The sequence below is a fragment of the Canis aureus genome, chromosome 15 (genome assembly GCF_053574225.1).
Source record: "Canis aureus isolate CA01 chromosome 15, VMU_Caureus_v.1.0, whole genome shotgun sequence".
Classification (NCBI taxonomy): Eukaryota; Metazoa; Chordata; class Mammalia; order Carnivora; family Canidae; genus Canis; species Canis aureus.
Genome location: NC_135625.1, coordinates 46,371,635 through 46,390,929, shown reverse-complemented (window position 1 = coordinate 46,390,929; position 19,295 = coordinate 46,371,635). Strand labels below are relative to the sequence as shown.

Here is a 19,295-nt window from a genome sequence, read left to right as displayed (position 1 = left end):
TTATGCCCTGTTCAAAAACACATTACCAAAATCTTCAGATCAGGACAGCTCAGTGCCTGTGTGTGTGAGTGCAGTGCAGGGAAGTCCAGAATTTGCTGAGAAACACATGTTCTGGGGAATAAAGGGAAGGAAGGGCTCAGCAGATAGAAGCCGCCTTCACGAACACACTTGAATTCTTTTTTCAAATGTAAATCTAACATTTTTTTTCATACTTACAAATGGCAAGATTCAAACAGTTGGAACATTTCTAAGTCTCAAAGGCTCTGTGGCATTACCCAAAAGGGAAGCTGATGAGAAAATTCAGCAAACAGGCCGGCCTCCTATGGCAACTTGTTCCAAGCAGCTCTGCTTGAATATGGCATTTAGAGAACAGGTTGCTGCAGGGAGACCCAGCCCTACAATCACTGTTACGCTTACTTTGGGATTAAATGTACTTAATAATAAGCAAGAATCTTCCATTTGCCAAAAGCAACTTAAAAACCACCCATAAGAAATGCACGCTTATGTGGCTGTTAACCATTGGTTCCCTCCCAGGAGTATTCTCAATTGAAAGCACATTTGTAGTATTAGCATAATATTTAGCATTGTGGATTTAGAAAATAAGCATAGTTTAAACATGCCATTCCCAAAGGGTGGTCTTAATATCCATCAGGAAACCAAAAAAATCGAGAGCACAAAAAGGAAGTTCCTATAAAAAACCTTTCATTTTAAAATTTAAAATAACAAAACCTCAATGATATATATGTATTTTTTAAGAAGCACAGAAGTCTAGCTGTGTCAATTCTGGGGTCCGTGAGGAGGGCTCAGTCACAACAGTTGGCCAACTGACAAAAGTGTTACAGACAGGCAATCTGAGGGCAACCCTGAACCCCTAGACTGGCTTCTAAGCTTTCCTGGGAGCACGCAGAAACTGGGCATTTGGATTCCAAGCAACGCGTAGGCTGGGGGTCAGATGCCCTCTCTGGACTCATCTTTAAGGCATACTGGGAAGAGACGACCTGCTTACAGGGAGATGGGAAGATGTACTTTCCCTGCCCTCCCCACCAGGCACGATGAGATCCCTGGAGATTTTGTGCACAGAAGGCTGTGAAGGGAGGACGGCTGCACTCCCATGGAATCCGAGGAACCACACAGGCAGCATTCCCTGGGCTGCCCTCTGGACCTTGTGCCCCTCACACTGCAGCTGAGTCAGCAATCTGGGAATACCAAGTACAGGTGAAGCCCTGACAGGTCACCTCTCCCTAGCCAGGGGGCCAGACAAACATGGCACACGTTAGATAATAACAGCTCTACTCCCATCAAACATCACCAAAAAAGCAGAAGCCAACCCACAGCCAAGCTAACAAAGGCCAGGGGACCCTGGGCATCCTCTCGTATGAAGCTGGAATGAGGCCCCCTGATCTCCCCCGACCCTGCCAGGGTCAGCAGAATGGCCAAGTATGGAAGGGGTGGTATACCCACCCACCCCCATGTCAAGCCCCAGTGGAGACCACATACAGAGTTCAAACTCCCACCATCTACCCTGCCCAGCATATGGACAAGACCCCTTCCCTCAGATGTCAGCCGAAGTCTAGTGGAGAACCTAGACTTCCTTCTACCCCCATATTAGTGACAGAGACCCCTTCCCCAGGCCTTGGCAGAGCAGTGTCAGAAAAAGCTTTAAAACACAAGTCCTAAATGAGATCCAGAGTCTCATAATGGAATACAAAAAATGTTCAGGGTTCAAGAGAAAATCACTTGTCATACCAAAACCGGGGAATATCTCAATCTGTAGCCACAACACTGATGCTTGAAGATGTTAGCATTACCTGCCAAAGATCGTAAAGCAGCCATAATAAAAATGCTTCAATGAACAATTATGAACATACTTGAAAGAAATAAAAAACTAGAAGGCTTAACAAGGAAATAGTAAGTCTCAGTAAATACACAGATATAAAAAGAACCAAATGGAAATAATGTAACTGAAAAATATAATAACCAAAATAAGCAATGCAGCAGATGCACTAAATAGAAGGATGAGAGACAGAGGGGAAAAAATCCATAAACTAGAAGAGAGAATAACAGAAATTACCTAATTCCAACAACAGAGAGAAAACAATCTGGAAAAGAAATGGACAGAACCTCAGGGAGTGTGAGACTATAACAAAAGATCTAACATTCATATCATCAGTCTCAGGGAGGGAAACAAAGACAACAGGGCTGAAAGGGCATTCAAAAAGATGATGGCTAAAAACTTCTCAACTACGGCAAGAGATATAAATCTAAGTATCCACAAAGCTGAGCACCTGAACAGAGTAAACTCAATCTCCTCGAAGACACACAGTTAAACTTCTGAAAACTAAATGTAAAGAAAGAATCTTGATGGCAGCCAGAGAAAAATGATACCTTACATCTTTGAGGGAAACACAATCCGAATGACAAAGGATTTCATTTCCCATCAGAAACCACAGAGGCCACAAGGAAATCACACAACATCCTTCAAGCACTGGTAGAAAAGAACCACCAGCCCCGAATCCCAAAATCTACCCAGATACCCACCAAAAACATCCTTCAGAACTGACAAGGAAATTAGGACAGTCTCAAAAGAGGGAAAATGAGAGCATTGTTTGCAGCAGACCTGCCCAAAAACAATTGCTGAATGAACTTATTTAAACAGAAAGGCAAAGATGGAAGAAGGAAGTCTGGAACACGAGGAAGGAGAAAAGAATGAAAGTAAAGGCGATGAGTTTTCCTTCTCTGGACTTTTGTCAATTATGTGTGACAACTGAGGCAGACACAATACTGTCTGTTGTGCTTCTAAATATATGCAGAGGAAATATTCAAGATAATTATAATAAACAGGGGAAGAGCCATAAAGCGAACTGGTAAAACAATGATAGTATACTGTGATTAGTTTTGTATATATAATGCAATATCTTGACCAACCACTAAAACGGCTATCAAGAGATACACTCAAAAACACTATAAGTAAATCAATATGGATTTCTTAAAAAAAAAAAAAGTCAACATAACCCTAAAGGAGTGCAGAAAAAATAAAACAGAGAAAAAATAGAATAGTAAAATAGGAGATTTAAGCCTTAACATACCAATAATTATAAATGTAAAAGGACCAATGTATATCAATAATGTATAAATGTAAAAGGGCTAAATATACCAGTGAAAAGACATTGACTAGGTGGATTAAAAAGGTATGATCCAACTATATGTCGTTTATAAGAAACTCACTTCAAATATAATGCTACAGACAGGCTGAAAGTAAAGGCTGGAAAGAGATGTATCACACAAGCATCAATCAAAGGAAGTAGTAGAGGCTACAGTAATAACAGATAAATTACTCATCAGAAAAAATTATGAGGGGGATCCCTGGGTGGCGCAGCGGTTTGTCGCCTGCCTTTGGCCCAGGGCGCGATCCTGGAGACCCGGGATCGAATCCCACATCGGGCTCCTGGTGCATGGAGCTTGCTTCTCCCTCTGCCTGTGTCTCTGCCTCTCTCTCTCTCTCTGTATGACTATCATAAATAAATAAAAAATATATTAAAAAAATTATGAGGGACAGAGAGACATTATATAATGATAAAAGAGTAAATCTACCAAGACGACATAGGAATCCTAAATACATATACACCAGACAACAAGGCTGCAAATATGTGAAGCAAAAACTGATGGAACTGAAAGGAGAAATAGGTAAACCCACATTTACAGTTGAGACTTCAGCATCACTTTTGCAGCAACTGAACAAATAAAGAGAAAATCAGTAAAGCTGGGGAAGAACTCAACAGCACCATCAATCAATAGTTCTAATCGGCATTTATAGAACACTCCACCCAACAAGATCAGAACACACACTCTTTTAAAGTGCCCACAAACCACGGACTGAGACCATATCCTGGACCATAAAACAAATCACAGCAAAATTAAAAGAATCAGAATCATTTGAGGTGCATTCTTCTATCACAGTGGAGTCAAACTAGAAATCAATAACATATCTATAAGAAGAAAATTTCCAAACGCCTAGAAATTAAACAAAAAGCTTCTAAATAATCCACGGGCCAAAGAAAATCCAAGGGAAAAAATACACTAACCTGAATAAAAATGAAAATGCCAAACCAAAATTTTGCAGGACTCAGTAAAAGCTGTGGTAAGACTGAACTCTTTAGCACTAAATGTTTACATTAGAAAAAGTCTCAAATCAATCATCTGAATGTACAAATCAAGAAGCTAGAAAAAGGAGAGTAAAATAAACTCGAAAGCAGAATGAAGGCAATAATAAAGAACAGAAATTGGTATAACTCAAATCAGAAAAAAGAAAAACAGAGAAAGTCAGTGAAAACAAAAGCTGGTTCCCAGAAAAGATCAGTAAAATTGACAAATTTCTAGCAAGACCGACAAAGGAAAAAATGAAGCAATCACAAATTACCAGTATCAGCAACGAAACCGATATCAATACAGACCCTGCAAGACCTCATAAGGGAACAAATAAGTCTATGCACATAAACATGGCAACTTACATGAATTGGACCAATTCCTCAAAAAACACAAACACCCACATCTCATCCAATATGAAATAGATAATTTGATAGCCCTACAACTATTAAGAAAATTGAATTCATAATTTAAAACCTCCCCAAAAAGAAATGTGTGGTCCCAGATGATGTCACTGGATAATTCTACCAAATATTTAAGGAGGAATTAATATGAATTTTATGCAATCACTTCCAGAATATAAAAGAAGAAGAAATAATTCTCAATTAGTTTTGTGTAGTGAAGATTAACCTGATACCAAAAGCAGACAAAGACCAAAGAGGAGAGACAGAGAGAGAGACCCATAGACCAGTATCCCACATGAATACAGATATAGAAATTCTTAAGGAAATTATTAGTATACAAAACCCCACAATATATTAAAATAATTATTAAATCATGGGGTTTATTCCAGAAATGCAAAGCTGGTTCAAAATTCCAAAATAAATCAATGTAATCCACCATATTAATAAGCTAAAGAAGAAGAAAAAAAAGCACATGATCCTATCAATGCAGAAAAAGTATTTGAAAAAAGTCAACACTCATTCAGGATGAAAACTCTCAGAAGAATAGGAAATGAGGGGAAATTGACCAACTTGATCATAAACATCTGCAGAAGCCCTACAGCTAAGATCATACCTAATGGTGAGAAACTGGCTTTCCACTTATGATCTGGAAAAGGCAAGGATGCCTCCTCTTCACTGCTCTTATTCAACATAGCTCAAAGTTCTATCCAGGACAACAGGGCAAGATAAAGAAAGAAAAGGCAAGCATATCAAAAAGGAAGAAATAAAATTATCTAATTCCAGGTGATGTGATTTTCTACATGGAAAATCCCAATGAATCTTCAAAACACTCCTAGAACACATAAGCTATTTTTCTACATACCAGCTATGAACACATTGACACTGAAATTAAAATACCATTCATAGTCTCTCAAGAAATTAAATACTCAGATATAAATCTAACAAACATGTGCGGGACTCAAGTGCTAAAAACTCTACGATACGGATGAAAGAAATCAAAGATCTAAATGAATGATGGACATGCCATGTTCACAAGTCATAAGTCTCAACATAATAACGATGAAAATCCTCCTCAAATTGGTATAGCAGTTCGACACAATTCCTGTCAAAATCCTAGTAAGATTCTTTGCAGATACAGACAAGCAATTTATATGGAAGAGCCAGGAAGTCACAGTAGCCAGAACAATTTGGGAAAAGAAAAATAAAGCAGGAGGAATCATGCTACTAATGCCAAGTCTTGTTACGCAGGTACAGTAATCAAGACTGCATAGTATTGGGAAGGCAAACAGATCAATAGAACAAAGTAACTCAGAAATAGACCCATACAAATATGCCCAATGGATTTTTGACAAAGGTGCAAAAGTAGCCTAATGTTTGACAGATTATCTTTTACAAAATGGTGTGGAGGCTACTGGACACCCAGGGGCAAAAACAGAAACCTCAACATCAGCCTCACAGTTTACACAAAAAAAGTAACCAAACAGATAATGGATGTAAATGTAAAACATAAAACAATGAACATTTTAGGGAACAAAAAGCAGAAAATCTTTGGGACCAAGGGCAGGCAAAGCATCCTTTGGCTCAGCACCAAACAAGCGTGGACAAAGATGGCAGACCAGATGGACCACCCCAATATTCACACAAAGGACCAGGACAGGCCACGCAGCTGAGAAGCGACCAGGACCTGGAACACAGAGCTCTCAGAAGTGAACATTTTAAAAGGTCAATTAGAAAAAGAGTCAAAGACACAAAGAGACATTTCCCAAAAGATGGCAGATTAGCTCATGAAAAGTTGTCCAGCGTTGTTGGCCATCAGGGAAATGCAAGCTTAAACTAGAGCAAGACACCACATCACTCTACCAGGAAGGCTAAAAATAAAAGTAACACCACCAAATTCTGGCAAGGATGTGGAGAAATGGGGTCACTTCTTCATTTCAAGTGGGTCTGTAAAACAACATAGCTGTTCTGGAAAAGGGTTTGGTGGTTCTTTAAAAACTAAACATTTGTTTTTCGCACAAACCAGCAAATGACAGCTCGCCATTTACCCCAGAGACATGATCACATACAAACTTGTATATAAATGTCAGAAACAAACCAAATGTCCTTCCATGGGTAAGTGGGTCAAAAGACTACGGCTGCACCCACGGTGGAGTGGTCCTCAGCAACGAGACCAATAGCTACACTACCAATGCAGCCACAACTTGGACGGGTCCCCAGAACAGCGTGCTGAGTGAGAAAGCCAGTCCAGAGATGTCACACACCATGTGATTTCCCTCCTCCAGCCCCATTCTTCATGCTCTGTATCAGACACATGTCACCTGGGAACGGACATGACTCCTGACCTCTTCTTACCCGTCGTAGTGTAGTGCTGACACAGACAGGTACATAATTCATTCAGAACTTAGAGTGTGGCAATTACGCAATAAAGTTACAAGTAAACAGTTACAGGAAAATAGAGGAATGAAGAGATTCATTTGGGGTGCAAAGCCAGGAAAAGCTTCAAAGAGAAAAATGGTCTCTGAACCAAGGCAGGAAGGAGAAATAGGATTCTAACAGATGGCACTAGGCTGGGGAGGATTGCAGAAGAACCGGAGAGCAAGAGAAGAGGTGAAGGTTAGGATGTCATGTGGTGTGCCCTGAGGACAGGGCGTGACATGGTGGGAAGGCTGTGAGTCTATTGAGGGCCAGAAGAGGGGTCAGGGGACAGTGTGTAGTCACAGGACGCCCTGTTTTCCAACCAGGAAGGGCTTCTGCTTTCTTGTGGAGCCACAAGAGCTTTCGACATAAATATCCAACTGTGTCCTACAAGCGTGATAAAAATAACAATATGAACATAATAGAAATTGTAAAAAATAATAGTATCTACCGACTGAGCCTTAATGCTGGGCCAGGCCATGCCCTGGCTAAGTGTTTCTTGTTTAATCCTCATGATTTGTGAATAATGAATGGAAGGAAGTAGAGAGAGAGGAAGGGGGTGTAAACACAGCCTGCCCCAGAGATACTGTGGCTATAACTCAGAGTTCAAGAGTTTCCGGAAGCAAGACGGCCAAGGACGAACAATCCACTCCATGCAGGAGTGAAGGAGGAGGGGTCAAGGCCGGCAGCCAGGCATCCTGGCCGCCCCAAGGGAGATAGGGAATCCCAAAGGAGGACGAGGTAGGGGGCACACCAGCCTGTGCATAGACCCTGGGTTTGTTTTTCAACAGGATTGATTTGGGGATGGAGGCAAAGGACACAGAAGGGGGCAGGTGAGTCAACGGGGGCCAAGCGTGAAGCTGGCAGACCAGCAGGTTAGAGGAAGAGGCCCTGCTTCTGGGCAAGAAATAAGTCAGCCAATGACCAACAGAATACACAACAAAGATGTCTGAATTTCCCATGAGAAAGTAAGACCACGGCTTTCAACTCTCCTAGCCGTGTCAGGAGAAGGTGTGCATTTGACGGTGAGACCCAGTACAAGCACCTGTTATCACTCCCCCAACACTGGTTTGCAGTTCGTATTTAGCTGGTCCTGCTTTCTCCTCTTCCCTCTATTCTACTTTACTTTCTAGAACTTCCAGCTGCAACACCCTAAAACTTTCACAGTCTTCACTGGGTCATGGCCTGCAGCCTGGCAAGTACGCCCACCAGTGGCAGGTCCCTTTGGAGGGATAGTGCCAGGCCAAGGAGCAGAGCGCAGAGAGGGGCAAACAAACAGCTTTGGAAGAATTATCATAGTTCCACTAGGAACTTCCAGGAGGTGTCACCCACCCCAAGCAAACACCCAGAGAGAGAGAGCCTGCCCCCAACATCATGTGACAACCACAGCCTTCGAAAGCACTCCTCAAACCATGTAGAAAAACAAGAGTCCAAGAGAGTGATGAGGAGGGAGATATGGAAGGATGGAGAGAGGAGATATGGGAAAACAGAGAGGGGAGGAGCTATGAGAGGACGGAGAGGGGAGCTATGGGAGGATGGAGAGGGGAGCGTCTGTCCAAGGAAAGGGGCATGGATAGTCCTCTGTCAGTGTTGGGAGAAGGATCTAGAGGGCTCTGCCAGCATGAGGAGACGGTGCAGGGTGGAGGAGGAAACCAAAGACAGAGACAACTGGGAGGAGGAGACTTCCGGGGGTGAGGGAGAGGAGTTACTTCTAACTCGATAAAACCCAGGGAGAAATAAAAAATCGAGTCAGTTGGCGTTTTATTTCACAAGGGATACTGCTAGTTGGTCAGTCAGCAGAGCGTGAACACAGTCGGGGCTATAATATGAGGTGGGGGTGTGCAGCACATCTGAGGACATGGCTAGGAAGACCACAGAGTGACACCAGTGAACAACACCAGAGTGTGCGTCCTTCAACCTCCACTAAGGAGGGTCCTGGTGAGCGGCAGCACGAGGAGGACTGGCAGCAGAGAGAGGTCCTCTCAACATGGTGGTGTGAAGTGGAAGACCAGGGGTCAGCAGGGCTCTCCTCGAGCAGGCCGTCCCTGAGGCCCAGCACATGAGCCCCGTGCAGAGGCCAGGGCACCAGGTGCCCGGGTAGGGCTGACTCGCCGTTCACAGCCCCTGGAACAGACTGAAGCATCACTGTGAGGCACGGAGACTTGTTTGTAAGTCACGTCGGAACCTACACACCCAACACTTCCAAACACAGAGCCCCAGCCTCTTTGGAAAATGTTTTCAAAGACAGTTTACAAACCACGCAAGAAACCAGTGCGGTTGGCACACGTTCACAGCTATCTCCAGATGGGAAGCAGTGTGACAAGCAGCCTGCGGAGCTGGGGTGCACCCCTTGGGCCCCACCTGGCACCAGAGAGCTTGACGCCACTGCCCACAGACTTGCCACCCACGAGCAGAGGCCCTGTGCCTGGGAGATGCAGAGACACCCATGTCAGTGAAGAAAGAGCCCAGAGAAGGCTCATAAGTGTTCTGAGCAAGAAGACACATCTTCCCAGGGCAAACTCTGAAAACTAAAGTATGTTACATTAATACATTGCATACTCAGGTATGTTTGTTTAAAATTCCAGTGCAGGGGTGCCTGTGGGGCTCAGGCGATGAAGCACCTACCTCCAGCTCAGGGCAAGATCCCGGGGTCCTGGGGTTGAGTCCCACACTGGGCTGGGGGCTGGGGAGAGGCCCCTGCTCAAGGGGGAGCCTGATTTTCCCTCTGCCCCTCCCCCCATGCTCACTCTCAAATAAATGAAATCATTTTTTAAAAGCCAATTAATTAAACATCCAGGGTGTCCACTCTGCTGTAATACGCACTTTGCAAGATGCCAGATCTCAACAGGATGTGAATTCACCTTGGACCCCCGCAGCAGCAGAGTAAATGCCATCACTGTTACTGGTCACCGCTAGAACATCAGGTTCATCAAAAAAGGAACCCCCTGAAGCAGCGTTAGGAAATTTAAACTTGATGTCCACCCTGTGTGCTTGTGACCTGCACCAGCCCTTTATACCTGATGGGAATTTGCTAAATATTTGGAAATAAATGGATAAAGTAGAGGGAGTCGGGTGTGTATTCAGCACTCAAAGCTCCCATTGGCGGAGACCAGAGTGTGAAGGAGGATCCAATTCCTGCTCCTGCTGATGAACGTACATTCCCACAGAGGAAGACGCAATAATCATAAACTCACAGATAAGAAAACATTGGTCTGTGGTAAGTGCTGAAAAGAAAGCAAATTGGTGGTGGGTAAAGAAAGATGGGCAGTGGCAGACAGGTGAGGGTGTGGACAGGTGAGTATGGTGGACAGGTGAGAGTATGGACAGGTGAGCACAGTGGACAGGTGAGTGGGTGCACAGGTAAGGGTGTGGACAGGTGAGGGTGTGGACAGGTAAGCGTAGTGGACAGGTGAGAGTGTAGATAGGTGAGCACGGTGGAAGGGTGAGTGTGGTGGACAGGTGAGCACAGTGGACAGACAAGGGCGGTGGACAGGTGAGCACAGTGGACAGACAAGGGCGGTGGACAGGTGAGCACAGTGGATAGGCGAGCACAGTGGACAGGACCCATTAAGAAGACAGCAGGAACGGCTGGAGTGTGAGGGGCAGGGAGCAAGCAGGGCAGGGGCTTCAAGGCAGAAGCAAGCCAGGCTAACCACCCTGGAACCATAAGGCGGTGAGGGGTGGGCATAGAGCATGAGAAGGGGCCAACATTTCAGGCTGGAAACACGTGGCCCGAGGCAACACCCTGGGACCCAGGTAGGGCGGTCAGCAGGGTTGAAGAGGGGACGTGCCGGGATGGGGCGCAAGGCCGTCTCCAGAGAGAGGACAGGCCCCTTGCCCCGCTGGCTGCACTGTGACACGAACCTGACCGCCAGGCTCTGGGAAGGCGCCGTAGGTGACCGCAGGCCTCCGGGAGGTGGACGATGGGTCGGGCCGGGTGGTCGGTGCAGGAAGGCCCTGGAACTGCCCATGCAGTGCAGCCTCCTTCCTGATGCAGCCTTCATCCCGGCAGGGCCTCCTTCCTGGTGCGGCCTCTGTCCCTGCACAACCTCCTTCCCTGTGCAGCCTCCTTCCCCGCACAGCCATCAAAGCTTCCCCAGCTGTGATCTCTCATAAATCTTTCCAACGCCAGGTCGATTCTCAACCTCCCCCCCGACCGTGCCCCCACAGCCCCAGCTTTAGCAATATTTCCCCTCAGATGTGTTGACAAACTTTATGTTTTCATTAAAATCTCTCACCTCCCCTGCTACAGCCTTGGAAGGACGGATCATCCCAGCACACTTGGCCTGAATGATCTCGCGTCCTGAAGTCCTTGCTCCCTCTGGCTTTGCTCCACCTGGAAAGGAAGCCCTGTCTGCCTCCGTCTGTCATGCCTCAGCCCGGGAGGGACTCAGGTAAACGTCTGCCCACCCTCGGCACTCCTGGTGACACGTCACCGCCTGATTCCCTCCCCCAGCTAACTAAGGAAATATATGTGGACACTTTTTGAGCGTCCAGGGAACGATCCATATGACTCCCATGATCCTACAAAAGCACAGTGACCTGAGAAAGGAGAGGCCCGTGGGGCTCCAGCGTCTGACCCACCCCTTTCCCGTCGTGGTCTAGACACGAGACGTGGTCTCACAGGGACCCTGTGTTCTCCTCCTGCCAAAGCCGGTTGCTTGTTTTGGCTGCTGTTTGTTTTCAGATCTTCATTGATTCTGATTGGACCCAAACTACATCCTAAGGCCTGGGGGCCCCGGTGACCCCCAAGCCCACAGAGATGCAGGGCTGCCCACTGAGCCTCCATGGCCTTCCCCAGCCCTGTCGTTGCCTCGCCCCAGCTAACTGCACACGCATCTCCCCAGCTGCAATTGGAGCCAAACCCCCCCACCTGCTTGGCTCAAGGTCCTATGCAGCCCAGATGTCCGCACAACGGTTACTCAGGAGATGGGTTCAGCCCCATGGGTCAGAAGTGGAGTAGACATCGGGGTTCAACTCCCTACAGGAAACAAGACCTGCTGGCCCCGGAGGTGGGGCCGAGAACGTTCCGCCATGCAGCACGGGCTGCTACAATAGAAGCCCAGCCTCCAAGGAGAGCTGAGCGCCAGCAAAGTTCTGGGCTTTCACACACCAGAGTCAGAGCACAAAAAGTGTCTCCTCCTCAGAATTAAAGCAAGAGGAACACACGGTTCAGTGTCTATACCAGCGCAGCTCAACGTGCTCTCCTGCCTGGTCTGTGTGAAAGCTCTCCACAGTGTGGCCTCCCATGTGATCTGTGTCCAGCCTCAGCCCTGTAATGAGAGAGCAAAGAACATGGAAAGCCATTGCTGCTGCTTCGTGAGAGGAAAAGCCCCATGGAGAGCTGGTTCCTCATGTGTCCAGGTCATGCTGTAGCCCAGGCCAGGCCACAGCCATACTCACCACAGAGGCCTTGGGGTCTCAGCTGGGGAACCCAGGAGGCCAGGTCCCTGCACAGAGAGAGCAAGCTTACTTAAGTCTAGGTCTGAGTACTTCTGAGTACTGAGTACCTCCTAAGTAGCAGATTCAGCCGAGGACCAAGTACTGCTGAGTCCTAAGCACCTCCTATGTAGCACTCTGTACTCAGCACGAAGCAGTCCTGAGTCATAAGTACCTCCTGAGCAGCCGTTGTTGCATAGTACTAAGCACCTCCTATGCAGCACTCTGTACTTGTCATGAAGCAGTACTGAGTCATGAGTACCTCCTACACAGCACTCTGTACTTGGCATGAGGCAGTACTGAGTTTTAAGTACCTCCTGAGCAGCTGTCTCTCCTTAGGACTGAGTACTGAGTACCTCCTAAGCTTGGTTAAATGGGACTGAACCCTGTCCATCTGACAGGGACTCAGGATCAGCTGGGTTTTACTGATCAAGACGTCAGAGGCCTCGTCCTCATCACGCTGGCAGACAGCAGGTGTCAGAGCACATGTGCGTGGATCCCCTGAGACAGAACATGTCCACTCTTGGGAACAGGCCTGACCCACCAGGTGTGTGCACTGGGCTTAGTGAGCCTCCTGCCTGGACTGAGAGCAGACCTGCATGGAACTCGCATGTCCACATTCAGGGCGTGGGAGTCCCGCAGACCATTGACTGCTCCCTGCTCTAGGAAGTGCTGCGCAGTGGCTGCAGACAACTGGCCGCCCAGAACACGAAGCAGCGGGATGGCATCACGCGCAGTCCATTCTCCAGGCGCAGTCCCCCTCGTCACCCACTGGGCGCCGGAGCCACCCACTCCATGGGCACCACCTGGACCCGGCCATCTCTGTTAGACTGAAAAGGCTTCCCTGGAAAGTGGTTCCCCATTACATGACTTCCAGGTACATCAGGGCGCCACGCGGGACTGTGAGACACCTTCTCCACCTGCTGCAATGAATGCCACATGATGTCATCATCCAGTAGATGGTGTGGTATTAAAACTCATTAACAATGAGTATTGCAGCCGAGGCTGCATTTGCAGGTGATCAATGGATTTATTAGACTTACTTAAAATACACGTTTTCTAAGCCTCTGGGTCTGTGCAGCAAAACACGAACACTTCACGTGAGCTGAAGCCAGATCTTCTAGGAAGGGACAAGGCAGCGTTGGTGCAGAAACGCCGTTGTGAAGCTGGGGTGAGTCTGCTGGTGCCTGAGAGGTGCGTTGGGTGGTGCCCCAGACCCACACGAGAGAGGACAGCAGGTAGCAGGAGTTGGGAGGTGGGCCTTTCAGAGGGGACTGGGTATGGTTGAGGCTGTGATGGCAGAGCCAGTGTGACGGCAGAGGCGCCCTGACAAGAAGAGTAAGGAAGGGGGAGCCTTTCGTCCCCCATGAGTGCTGTGGCAGGAGGGGGCTGTCTGCAGACGGAAAGAGGCCCTCCCCGCGCATCTTGGCCGCGGGACCCGTACCTGTGCTCACAACCTCCCGACAGTGAGACAGGTTGGTGGTATCTCGTCAGAGACCCCAAGACAACTGAGACACAGGCTTAGACCTGGAGCCAAGATGCTGCCATTACCACATGGCATGACCGTAGGCAGGTGTTTCACCCTTCACACCTGAGTCTCCATCTGTAAATGCGGAAGTTGGCGAGGACCATTCCCAACTCTGACCCATGTGTCCTCCTGAGGAAAACGCCATCTCCTTGGAGGGGTGCACATGACCCTCAGGCAGGGGTCACTGCATTTCAGAAGCTGAATCTGAAGCCTGAGCGCTTTCCAGCTCACCCCACATCATCCTGTCCAGCAGACTCCCCAAAGTCAGATGACTCACATCCTCAAGCATTTGCCTTTTTCTTTTGACTATGTTAAAGGACTTACATGCAGAGGGCAGTGATGGTCCGTGGTTGTATTAGTGGTTCAGCCCCACTGAGCTGGCAGGCAAGGCACCACGTGTGCTGATGGATCATAATAAAGTGACGTCAACAGCACGGCTTCAATGACAATGGGGAGCGTTTTCAAGAAGCAAGCAGAGGGACCAGGCCTGGGGCCAGGCCTGAGCCAGGAAGCACCTGCGGCATGGAGGGAGTGGTCAGGGAGCCGTTCCTGGTGTGGGGTGATCGCAGGAGGGTAGGGACCTGCACGCTGACCACTGCAGCCCCCGGCACGCCACTGCTGCTGCTCGGTGCCTGGAGCACCTGCCAGCAAGTACCCGCAAAGAGAAACGCTCTCAGGGGCCGGAAGACATGGATGGCCTCCGAGGCAAATGTGGACTTTGTCTGGGGCTGAGGTGGGAAGAAGCCGTGTAGGCACCACTCTGGAGGGCGGTGCCCATGACCCGTAGAGTTTCCTTCAAGGGAGGGCTGCGTGGCACAAAGGGGCAGACACTGGCAGCCTCCCCAGGAAATGCAAAGGAAGCTCCAAGGGGACGGCAGGAGAGTGGGCCCATCACACAGGACATGCGCATCGCACCTGCGCCACCCCACAGCTCTGACACGCCTGTCGGGGCACCCACTGCACAGGGCGAACATGGGCTGTCTAGATGGGCACCCTGGGACACATGCCTAGGAAGCAACATGCCCAAAGGCTCACGGCTGGGAACGGCAGCGCAACAACATGCCCCGGGGTGGGCGCACGAGATGCCCACCCAGAGACGAGAACCAGGGGAAAGGGAGAAAAACTATACTATCACCACAACTACTACCAGCAGAGGAAACTATGAACTTACTTCATAAAATGACAACACATTGTTCCCAAGGATACAGGATGAGGGATCATCGCAAGGGGAGAAAAGGGACAATGCCCTGACATGCTTCTAAGGTAAAATCTTGAATCCAGAGCCCAAGTCAAGAGCCTGTAGAGGCTAAGAGGCACAGGGCGTTGTGGGGTGGGACCAGCACCTCCTCCCGACTCAGGCACCTGGTCTGTGAGGTCAGCCTGGCTTGGCGCCCCATCTGCCAGCATCTGCACCCACCTCCTGCATCTTGGGGCTCAAGCACATCCTGCTAAAAGCAAAGGTGGAATATTGACTCCCTTTCTGGCTCTCACCAAGACGGGGCCAGGGCCACCAGCTCCCGACAGCGGGGAGCCAACACGTGTGTGCCTCGGAGCTACGGTCACCAGGCAGCAGTGAGGCTCAGGCCGGCGAGGGCCACCACCTTTGTCCAGAGGAGCACAGGCTCAGTGGGCCAGGCCTCTGCCTTCTCCAGAGAACCCATGAGTTATTTCTGTTTGAACAATTTAATATGTTTGCAATGAACTCAAAATTCCTAAAACACTACGTAAGATCAAATAAACAAAATAAAACAAAAACATATGCATGCACATGCATGCACACAGATGCACCCTTGTGCACATATACATATGTGCCCTTGCACACATGCTTGCACACATACACACATATATGCATGTGTCCTTGCACACAGATACATGTGCACGCACGCGTATGTGCATGTGCCCTTGCACACTGTGCACACACACGCACACACATATGCATGTGCCCTTACACAGACACACATGCTTGCACACACATGTGCCCTTGCACACATGCACAACACACATGTCCTTGCACACTGCTTGCACACATGCACACATACATATACATGTGCCCTTGCACAAGACACATGTGTGAACATATATGTGTGTGCCCTTGCACACATACACATGCACACATATATACATGTGCCCTTGCACACAGACACACACGCGCACACATATACCCACATGGCCTTGCACACATACACACACATACACATATGTGCACGTGCCCTTGCGCACACACACATGCACGCATATACACATATGTCATTGTATGCATGCTTGCACACATACACACATGCATGCATGTATGTGTACGTGCCCTTGCACATATGCTTGCACACACATGTGCACACCACCGCCTGTGATTTGGGTCGGCCTGCAAGCCTCTGGTTTGTAACTTGTACACAACTGAAAACGTGAAGAGGGTTCTCTTGGGCCAGCTGGGCTGTGGTTTAGGAGCAGAACTACCAGAGTCCTCGGGGCTGGGAAGGGCCTAGCACAGCCTGTTGCAAGCCCTCTGTGACGTCCCCACCAGGCGGCTGGTCAGCGGTGACCAACATGCATTCATTACCAGTCGCTCGTTACTGAGTTGTAAACAATTCTACCCTAATTTGACAAGACACGCCAAGAGCCTCCCATGCAGTGTGGTGTAAACAGGAAACACACACACATGCACACATTCTCTAAACTTAATGTTGAGAAGTGTAGTGAATATTATTTATAAAAGTAAAAAAATTGTTTCTATGCCTGACAGTAAATAAAATATTACATGAACTATCATATGTCAACTCAAAATGTCTCACAATCATTAAAATATTCATGAAAATGCTATAATAACACGGAACATGCTCACCCCATCAGGTGAGTTAAACAGATAGTGTCCAAGGCAGCTGTGGCGGGCCCCAGCTCCGCACCAAGGTGCAGACAGGGCGAGGTGCCAGGAGCCTTTACCTTTCGGAGAAGTCCATGCAGACATTCTCTAGTTTCCACTTATCTATAGTTTCTAACGATCATGGATTATTTTCCTTTATTTTCATATGTTGAAGGCATAATGCATGTGTATTGAACAAAACTAAAACCAAAGCAATGCCGAAGTTCTATAAAACAGAGAGGGCTATGTTCTGCTCTTTCCTGCATGCACACAGCACACATGCATGCACAGTATATATACACACACATGCATGGTATACATACACACAGAGCACATGCACACGACATAGACACAGCAACTTGCATGGCACATCCCACACATATGCACTGCACACACCACACGCATGCATAGCATGCACACACACATGCGCACACACAAATACTCATGCATCTGCAAAGAAAGAGAAAACGAAAGATTCTCATAGAAAAAAATATTTTTTTAAGATTTTTAAAAAATATTTTAATTTATTTATTCATGATAGAGAGTGAGAGAGACAGACAGAGAGGCAGAGACACAGGCAGAGTGAGAAGCAGGCTCCACGCAGGGAGCCCAACGCAGGACCCGATCCCGGGATACCAGGATCACGCCCTGGGCGGAAGGCAGGCGCTCAAACTGCTGAGCCACCCAGGCTGCCCAAAAAAAGAGAAGTTTCAGGGCACCTGGGGGGCTCCATCAGTGAAGCGTCTGCCTTGGGCTCAGGTCATGATCCTGGGGTCCCAGGTTCAGGCTCACTACCTAGTGGGGAGTCTGCTTCTCTCTGCTCCTCCCGCTGCTCTTGCTCACTTGCTCTCTCTCTCTCAGATACATAAACAAAATCTTTAAAAAGAAACAAATTAAAAATAAGAGACAAGCTTATCTTTATGACTCTAACTGAATTCTTACAGTTTTCACTCTTGTTTCTTTCTGGATGTGACACAAAACACATTTAATTTTTGAGCTGTACTCCTGGTATTTTCTTACAACTTGACACCACTATTTTGTATCATTTTTCAGCCACTTATAAATTTGCCTTGTGAACTGTGTGGTTTAGGAAAGACAATTTCTGTGAAATGCTATCTGGTAGGGGAAAAATTAACAATTCATTTGTTAATAAAATGCTTGTGGGAAATTTTCCTGAAAGAAGATGAAATATTGCCAGTGATGTGAATACTTTGTGACTGGATTATAACAGGTACAGAGATTAAAGCAGCGCTGAAATCTTGGTGGAAATCAGTTCGACTACAGCAGAGGCATGAGGGCAGAGCAGTGGTAACGAGGCCCGGGTGGCGTGGCATCATTTTGTGGACACCCGGGACCTCAAGGCACAGCAGGGACACAGACCCCGGGCAGAAGGAAATCCCGCACGTGGGGAGGGAGGACCCCAGTCACTGTCACTGGGACCTCACAGTCACCAGCAGTGAACTGGGAAATAACCGCCTTTCTCTTCACGTGGACATTATTGCTGTCACTGTGTGTAGACACTGACGGACTCAGAACATGGCCTGTGAGTGTAGGAGCACGGGACTCCTGGGCTCTGGCACCTCCACCCACACATGATGAATACCCAGGAGGAGGTGATGAGACCTGCCCCCATGGCGAGGATGGCAGCTTCCCCGCCTGCAAACACTCATCCTCAACCCAGCAGTCTGGCCTCCTCTCACTTCCCATCATGCTCTTATTTCTCAAAACATAAAAGACTGATGGAGAGTGAGGCTTGCTATATTGTTTGGCTGAGCAGCGGCTTCCCTATTGCCATGGCAGCCCAGCATCCCTGGGCCCAGCATGCCCGGCCTCAGCATCCCCGGGCTCAGCATCCTCGGGCCCAGCATCCCTGGCTCTCAATATCCCTGGGCCGAGGATCCCCGGGCCCAGCATCCCTGGGGTCAGTATCCCCGGGCTCAGTATCCTCGGACTCAGCATCCCCGACTCTTAGCATCCCCGGGCCCAGCATGCCCAGGCCCAGCATCCCCAGGCTCAATATCCCCAGGCTCAGCATCTCCGGCCTCAGCATCCCCGGGCTCAGCATCCCCAGGCCCAGCATCCCCGACCTCAGCATCCCTGGGCCCAGCATCTGTGGGCTCAACATCCCCAGGCTCAGCATCCCCGGCTCTCAACATCCCTGGGCTCAGCATCCTCGGGCTCAGCATCCCCAGCTCTCCCTGCCACTCCCACCTCACCTCTGCCTGCCTGATCCCAACCGGTGACAACCCACACCCCCCAGCAACTCATGGACTTGCTAGCAAGTCCCCCGCCAGCCTGTCTCCAGGAGACGGCCAGCGGCAGGCCAGCCCCATGACTGCCCAGCACCCACCAGATGGAGGGCTCCCTGACCAGAGCCACGTGCCCCAATTCGCTTCTCTCTGTTCCAGGCCAACCTGCGCTGTTGGGGTTTCCTGATGATGTGAAAGATAGAGGTGCTGGAGAAGCAAACCGCTTTTCAAATGGACACCGATTATTTAGGGAAATCTGATCG

At 48.4% G+C, this 19,295-nt stretch overlaps 1 protein-coding gene across 4 annotated transcripts in view; it reads right to left on the bottom strand.

Moving 5' to 3' along the window:
• Positions 1-19,295, bottom strand: part of PTPRN2 (protein tyrosine phosphatase receptor type N2) — a 723,767-nt gene that overhangs the window by 462,047 nt on the left and 242,425 nt on the right. The gene's annotated exons all lie outside the window — the stretch shown is intronic.